Here is a 7899-nt window from a genome sequence, read left to right as displayed (position 1 = left end):
GACGATTGCCAGCCTCATCGGTTCAGCACACGTGAGCGCTCCGGGTCGACGGAAGTGGCGGAAATATTTACATAATATTCTTCTCCTTCCCCGGTCGGAACTGAGGGGGTTGTGAAGAGTGGAAGAAGGCGTGGCAGAAACGCAGCATCCGGGCCACGAACAAACCTTTTGAAGGAATCGCGAATCGAGGCCACGCTTTGGCTGCGCTGCGGATGGGTTGATGGTTTTGTTCGACGGATTTTTTTACGGCTCTTAGGATCAAGATCAGCGGGTGATGTGGCGACGATTTAGCACAGGAATCGTTTACATAATGCCGTGCCGAAGGGGCTGGACGGCGTTAGATCATTTGGCCGCTGCATCCCGGAATGCAAATTTAGTGGAAATGAATTAAAACATGGATCCGTTTTCCCTCTGCCGTGCGGTTTGAAATCAACAAATTGGTTGACATCAGCTCTCTCTCGCTGGCTGTCTCTGGTGGAATAACAAGTTCTTTCGATGTTTTGAAGATTTGGTGATTTGGAGAATTTTTTTTCTATCGAAAATTGAGTTGCTCCAGCATCGCGTTCGCTTTGAATGACAGCTTTTCATTTATTTTTTTTCCATCGCAACTATCATAACCGCGGAGATTGTTAAGCGCTCGCTCTCGTCATGCGTTATTACGTGTCCCTGCAGTTCCTCCTGTTGAGCGTAATGATGCTCTCATTTTTGGGTTTTTTTGGGGACTCGTGAAGCTGTAAGAAAGGCAGCGACAAAAAACGCATTACGGGGAAAATGATCCACAAACTGCTGGAAACATGCGCATCCCCGCTGTTTTTGTGGTTTTTGCCATGCGATTCAGATGCGAATGAGGAACGGAAATTTGTTTCTCCGCTGAACTTTTCCGCAAATTACAGTAATTCTAGTTTCGAGCTTGTGGCGAGTGGGTGTGTGTTTTTTGGGACGAACTCTCCAGGATATAATGTGGCGGCTGTGCTAAGAATAGCAAAAGAGGATATCATTAAATGGATGTTAGATTATTTTTAAATATGTTAACCTTAGGCAAGCCAAGCCGTGGATAATATTTATTCTTGTCGCTGTTGCAATTCATTGCAGTTTGTGAAAAAATGTAAAAAAATGAAATTGCTCCGACACTAAAGTGGTTTACGTTTTATCATACCGTTGACATCCCTTGCGACGTAGGCAAAACAAATAAACGTTTGTTAATTGCATCGATCAATCCTGGCAAGCTATCAAAGTGAAACGAAGCTAACCTAGGTACTCGGAAAGCCTACCAACAAGGCAACACATTTGTTTCGGTGATGCGGTTGTTGATAACTTCCTATTGAAGCAGCAAACCACATCGTTGAAAAGTGCCAACACCGAAGCAAAAAGGCACAAAAAATCGTACTCCAACAGTAACATGCTTCCGAGTGTGACTCATTTCGACTCCTACCGAACGCCAGCAGCCAGAGGGCACAGCGTAATAAAAGAAAGGAGTTTCGGTTCCGCATTAAACAGATAAAAAACGGGCAACAAAACGTGAAAATCATAAAACTGACTAGCGCACCGGACCAAAGGGAAACAAGTAAGTACGCTCCCAACATGAACAAGGTAGAAGTCTAAGGGGTGCTAGGGGGTGCGGGTACGTAGTGCAACAACGACGGCGACGAAGAAGAAATTAATTGAAGTGTCAAAGTGTTTGCCGTTTCATTTGGATGGCGCATTCGCGGCGTGGCTGGTTTCATTTTTTTTTCCTTTCTGTTCTTTCTGGCTGTCATTTGCTGTCGAGAGGCAGTGAACCCACCCCCCCGGTGAAATCGCAACCTCCCATAGCACCCGCATCGATGGGAGCCTCATATAGATGAGTATTTTACGAGTTTTGATGGGGATGGGCATTTGGGTTTAATTTTTTTTTGTTCGTGTTTCATTTTCGATGTTTTCGATGGTCGATGCTGGCTTTTCGATTCATGTTATGTGCGGTGTGTGGGGCGGAAGAGGGTGGCTCATTTTGCGCCCGGACTGAATATGATTTTTATTTATTTTAAAATCAACCACTCTCCTTCCCCTTCCTTGGAGCACGTTTGGAAGCATGTGGCGCAGCAGAGGTTATGATCGTTTTATAATGTGTGTATGCTCACTGTACACTCCGACACCTCCAAAATGGGACTCGGAGCTGTCAAACGTTCGTTCGTTCATTCGTTCGTTTGGTTCGATTCGGAAGTGAGCAGCTGAAGTTGATAGCGACCGTCGTTCATAGCGATACGTTTGCTTGCTTGCTTGTTTGGTAGGAAATCATCGAGCATTGGTGGCGCGGCGGGGTGTTAATTTGATGGTCCCTGGGTTAATGCAGCATTTCATTAAATGTTGCAGATGGAGATCAGGTTAATCAGTTGGTTGAATGTCGATCGATTGACGCGACAACTTTACCCTGGGATCACCGAAGCACTCTTTACTGTTCGCAAGGAGTTTAAATAATTAATCGAACCGAATTTGTCAATCCGCGATCCTCCACGATTGGCCGGAAACCGATGGCGTACTAGCAGGTTCAGAAGCAACGTGGCTGTTGCTGCTATGTTGGATGCTATAGACGGTTGGATGCTGACGGTGCAGGTTCTTCGGTTTATCTTTACTGCAATAAGTCATTCGCGCACGACTGCCCGGGACGATGCTGGTCGCCGGTGCAGAGGTCTTCACCGGAGGGCGTCCCCAGGATGCGCACTGTATTCCGTTTTCTTTTTTGCCAAACGATTATTTATTTATGCACTTTGCTTATCTTTATCTTCGTTCCTCTCTCTCTCACACCGGTCTGTTTGTATATGTGTATGTTGTTTTTATTCTACTGGTGGGGGGCCGAGCGTAAAGCATTTCCTTCCTCCCCAAATCGATGCTGCTGTGTTTATGATTGCGCTTGGTCATTCGAATTTTCGATTTCAGCTGGCCACCTCGATGGCGGTGGTGTGCTGGAGAGTGTTTCTTTTCCACTCAATACTCCCTCCTTCTCCTCTCACTCTCGGTCTCTCCGCCGTTTTCTGCAACTACTGCGTGCTTTTAGTTGCTTTCGCAGCAAAACTTCTCGAACTCAGTGTCCTGCCGGTACTGCCAGTGCTGCAACATGACGCCAGCACCAATCTGCTACGTTGGTTTGCATTTTTATTTTCCCATTTATCGACCGGTGGCGCAGCGGATCCACAATATCGGGCTGCCCATTCCGTTTGATTCGATCAAACACAACAACCAAAAAATTCGGAGAAAAGAAAACGATGAAATCCTGAAAAATCCGACTGCTTATTGTCGTCGTCGTCGTCGTCGTCCTCGGATGTTTGGAATGGGAATCGAAATGGTGCTTCACGTAGTCCACACATACACCGTGGACGTGCTCCCTTTCCCTGTGCGGCTGTTTGGTGGCCTCTTCTTCCCCGGGTTCTCTTCGACTCCACTCCTTCGAGCCCTCTAACTCACGATGAAACTTTCCATACAAAAGCCCGTGGCTAGGACGATATCGGGAGCAAAGTGACCGCCTCCCTCCGCCACCAGATGGCAGACCACGCAATGCATTTATGATATCTCACATAAAGAAGTCAATTCTCGGGAGCAGCGTGTAGATAACTTTGCCCGATGGCCATTTAGGAAATAAAAGAAACATTCAGAAACCGGCACTGAGCGGAGGATTTATTCGCTCAACGGCACCAGCAGCAGCGGCAGCACGAAGTAATAGATACGATCGGTATCGGAGGGCAGGATTTTTGGTCGACCAACGCCGCAAACGGGAGCATTGTAGTGGAACGTGGTGGATTTTCACACTTTCGCTCCGCTGGAATCGTTTTATACGTTCTAGTGTGTCGATAAGGATCGGAGTGGCAGGGGAATCCACAAGGTCCTCGATCGTTGCGATCTTGGTGGTCCGCACTACAGACGAGTGAGTCTGTTGTTGCTCGCTAGTTTAGTGGTTTCCTTCCGTGGGTGAACGTAAAGTTTATCGCTCGCCGTAGCACAAGTTAAGGCGGATACAATTGGGTGATAATCGATGGAGTTGCAGTGCGGTGGCCAGATACATGGTTAATGACGGTTCAAAGCTCCATGTTTTACTTCGTGCATAAGGAGAAGTTCCTGCGGTACTTGAAGACATGTGTAATGGATCATGTCTAGATAAAGATCCAAGCGCCAAATGGTCACGTGCGGTGACCTGGCAAGTGAAGCTGTTTTCCAGGAAGCTACAATCCATGTCAGGCTCGAATAATGAATATGTCCCACTTGTTGTAATATTTGTCATATCAAACATTGCTCCATAAGACGCTCTGTGGGCTGACATGAGTAATGCTTAATGCGCCGCCTTGATGTGCCAGTTTCTTATTTAATCTCGCCTTCCATACGTGAAACTCATTTCATGGCCGTTACTTCTCGATACCATGCTGCTTCTCGTATGAGATACTGAAAACTGCCACCAAAAGATCACTGTGTACACTGTCTCTTTCTTTAGCAACCTCTAGGATAAGGAAGGCACTCTGCCAACCCTGCCACTGTACAGGGAGTGCTGCCGCTGAGCTTTTTGATGAAAAATGGCATCTCAAATTAATATCGTTCGGCTTCCCCTGTTCCCGGGTAGCAGTACATCGAAGCAAACAGTCGCTGTAGTGTGGGAACAATCACAAAGACCAGGATTGGGCACTGGAGAGGTAGAAGTCAGACATCTTATAATGATAACTGAGCTAGCCTAGCAGTGTGTCCAAGTTGTCACACGGGCAGGAAAGTAGATTTTCTTTTCGAATGGAGAAGGATATATTAACGTTCTTTTGGTGGCGCCATTGTTGGTGTTGCACTTGAAATGCTCACTTAAACGTTCACTGTCGGAGTGGCGCGAGTGGTTCTTTTTGTGGGGTGATAATTTTCTGTTCACTTCGCACTGGTTTTGTACGGATGTAGCGATAGCTTATTGAGGCACAAGACACTGAAAGCATGTTTCTACTTCAACTATGCTGCGCTGGAGGGTTGACAATTTATAGAACAGGCATAGACCATGCATTAGCAGCTATTTAAAGCCGTTTTGCAAATGTTTAATAACTCGTGTTGGGTATTTTCAAATACATTTACCCTCGAGCCTCCGAAGCGTACGCCTTTGCACCATCTGGCGGACACTCTGGTTTATGTGTTGTGCAGGAAAATATAAACCAAAACCAAAACCGAAAACAAAAAAAAAAGACCCGGAGAAAAGCAAAGGAATCGTTAACGACTTTCGATGGAGTTACAAAACTGGAACGTGACACAAAACCACGTTTTGAAGTGCCATCGTGCCACAGCCACAGCATGCGTGTATGTTTGTGCGAATGTGTGTATAATCCCACTTAGCGATCCCATCATCAGCCGCACGCCATCATTCCTGTCGTGTCTCTGCGCTCTCACTGACGCAGTAATTTCCCATTTTTCTTTCTTCGCCATCGCCGCGCGTCGCGCATCCATTGCTAATAATTCATGACAGTTGAAACAAAGCGGAAGATAAATAAAATTATGACACTTCTACAAACAAACGGTCTTCAGTGCTGCTGCTGCTGCTGCTGCTGCTGAAGAGGGCCACCAAGAAAGTGGAGCGCTAGGGGATAACGTGTCGCTTTCGGTTTTTCCGGGCTTGCTCACCGATTCACGCCTGTATGTGTGTCTGTGCCCGTATGTGTATGCGGTACATGATGCACATGAGACGCACACAGGACGCCGTGTTGGTTAGTGGTACCCGAGGGCTGTGAGCGGTGAGTGGTACGCGGAGGATGCCAAGGATTCATTTCCACATCCGCCTTTGCAGTAATGTTTCACCAACGGGCTAAGGGTATCAACCCCCCCCCCCCCCCCCACGACCTGGCATCACTCGTTATGGTGGCGTCCCTTTTTGGCTTTCTCCCTAATCCCTTCTGGCCATTTTGGGGAAGTTTTGCTTCCGCGGATTAGCCGCGTTACCCCTCCCCGGAAGTTTCACAGCAATTTGTGACTTTTCGCCGAGGATCGCTCGTCACTGGGTGGTGGTGGTGGTGGTGCTAGGGTGTGGCTACACACTCACACAGATTCACAAACACACACAGCACACACTCCAGCTGGTTAGCAAACATTGGATGAACATTTGTTTTGAAAAGTTTCGGGGGCACGAGTGTGTGATACGGAGCGCGTCCTGGAGCAGACCAGGATAGTCCAGGATAGTCTTCCTACGACGAGGGCTTTTCCCATTGAAAAACGAACTGGAACTGGAGCTGGAGCGAGAGGAGGGCTAGAGTCACTTGAAGCTCAGAGGGTCTTGAGATGTAATTCCTCTAACGTAACAGGGGGTGCTTCGCTGACAGAATCCATTTTAAGATGGTGGAAACACTGTCTGGCCATAGCAAACTCACCCAGGCTGCTAGGCTAATAATTGATTGAGGAAACTCATTCCCCGCGACGAAACTAATCTTTAGAAAACAGTCTCAAGCTGGTGATAACAGTTGGATGCTAAAGAGATGCTTTTTAAAAACATGACTAGAAGGTTTCAAACTGACTAGTAGTCAGCGAGCGATAAAGAGAGAGAGCGGAAAAGCAAGCAACATACATTAATCACAGAAGTGGATGGAAGCAGATGATATTCTGCTATGCATAGGAGAGAACATAATGATAGCGCATCAGCGTGCTCAAGCGCCGCGCTCTCGAATAAGAGATAAGCTTGGGCCATTGTTTGAAGCATAAGTTGACCAAAGTTTAAAACACATACACTGGTACACTCGCACAAAAACCCAAACTTTATGGTTCATTGTTTCTCCAGCAAAGCATCAACCAGAGAGAGCCTTCCCGTGAGCCTGCCCCCTCGGCCAGGATAAATTGGCAACAAGGGTTAATTGCTTAATTCTCGAGTCACTACCTTTCTCTACCACGTGCTCGTCGCTTTTCTCCCTCCCTCCCTCCCTCTCTCACATCCCAACACTAGTGACATCAACTTCCCTTGCCTAACCGCTAGATCCCTCGGCTACGCTAAATCATTTCACCGGCCACCAGTTTGGCTTCGCCCGACCGGGCGCACGACACCTTCTGGTCGGATCAGATTGCCCAACTACGACCGCTGGGAGTTCCTGGGAGGGCTGAAAGCGTTCGACGTAGATCCGAGACCGAGCAACAATACTCGACAGCAATAAATGACGTGATGACGGGACCGAGGATGAGGTGAACGACTACGGTACCACAGATTAAAAGCCGACCACCACGGGTTTTCCCCTTGCTCGGGAGGAAAAAAGGAGCCCCAAAAACTAGGGACAACAGTTTTCTGAACTGGGCCTCGTTTAAACCATTTTGCGTAACCTTTAAACGCAGGTATCACGGTCCTATTATGAGTGAGGGTTTTTGGGTGAAAATACGACGATGACTAGGACACATCGACGGCCATGTGGACTGTATCTCCCCAAGGGAATGTTCCAACGAGTGCTACACATGTTCTAGAGAGAGAGAGAGTACAAGTGCGTGTCTCGAATAAAAGGGATTCTCCTTAATCTTTTCGGAACTCAGCTCTTCTGCATCTTCCAAACAGGGACTGCGAGGTCGTGCGGTTCTTGGGAAGAATTGAATTTCAAACAAGTCAAACACCTTCAAGTTCGCGGGCTAGCAAGGTGGCAGGACGACGAGCATCACGCGTGAATCGACCATGTCTGACTCACCGAGCGCGAAAGGGCTTCTTAGTGGCCGCCGAGCCAGACGTCGAGACCCAGACGACGTGCGCTAGGAGGGCAAAAAATTGTTGACAGCTGCAAATAAACTTTAGTTGCCGTTTCGACATATTTTAAAGTCCGCGAACCTCCCGGCCTTGCCGGACGGATGGTGGGAGAGGGCGAGCGGCCTGTTCAGACCGACGAACGGTGCTGTCGACGAACGACGAACTCGCCACCGGCCGACTGGGCAAACCAGCCGCACAAACGCGGCTTT

Source organism: Anopheles aquasalis, chromosome 3 (assembly GCF_943734665.1).
Source record: "Anopheles aquasalis chromosome 3, idAnoAquaMG_Q_19, whole genome shotgun sequence".
In the NCBI taxonomy this organism is placed as follows: Eukaryota; Metazoa; Arthropoda; class Insecta; order Diptera; family Culicidae; genus Anopheles; species Anopheles aquasalis.
This window is presented reverse-complemented; position numbering follows the sequence as displayed.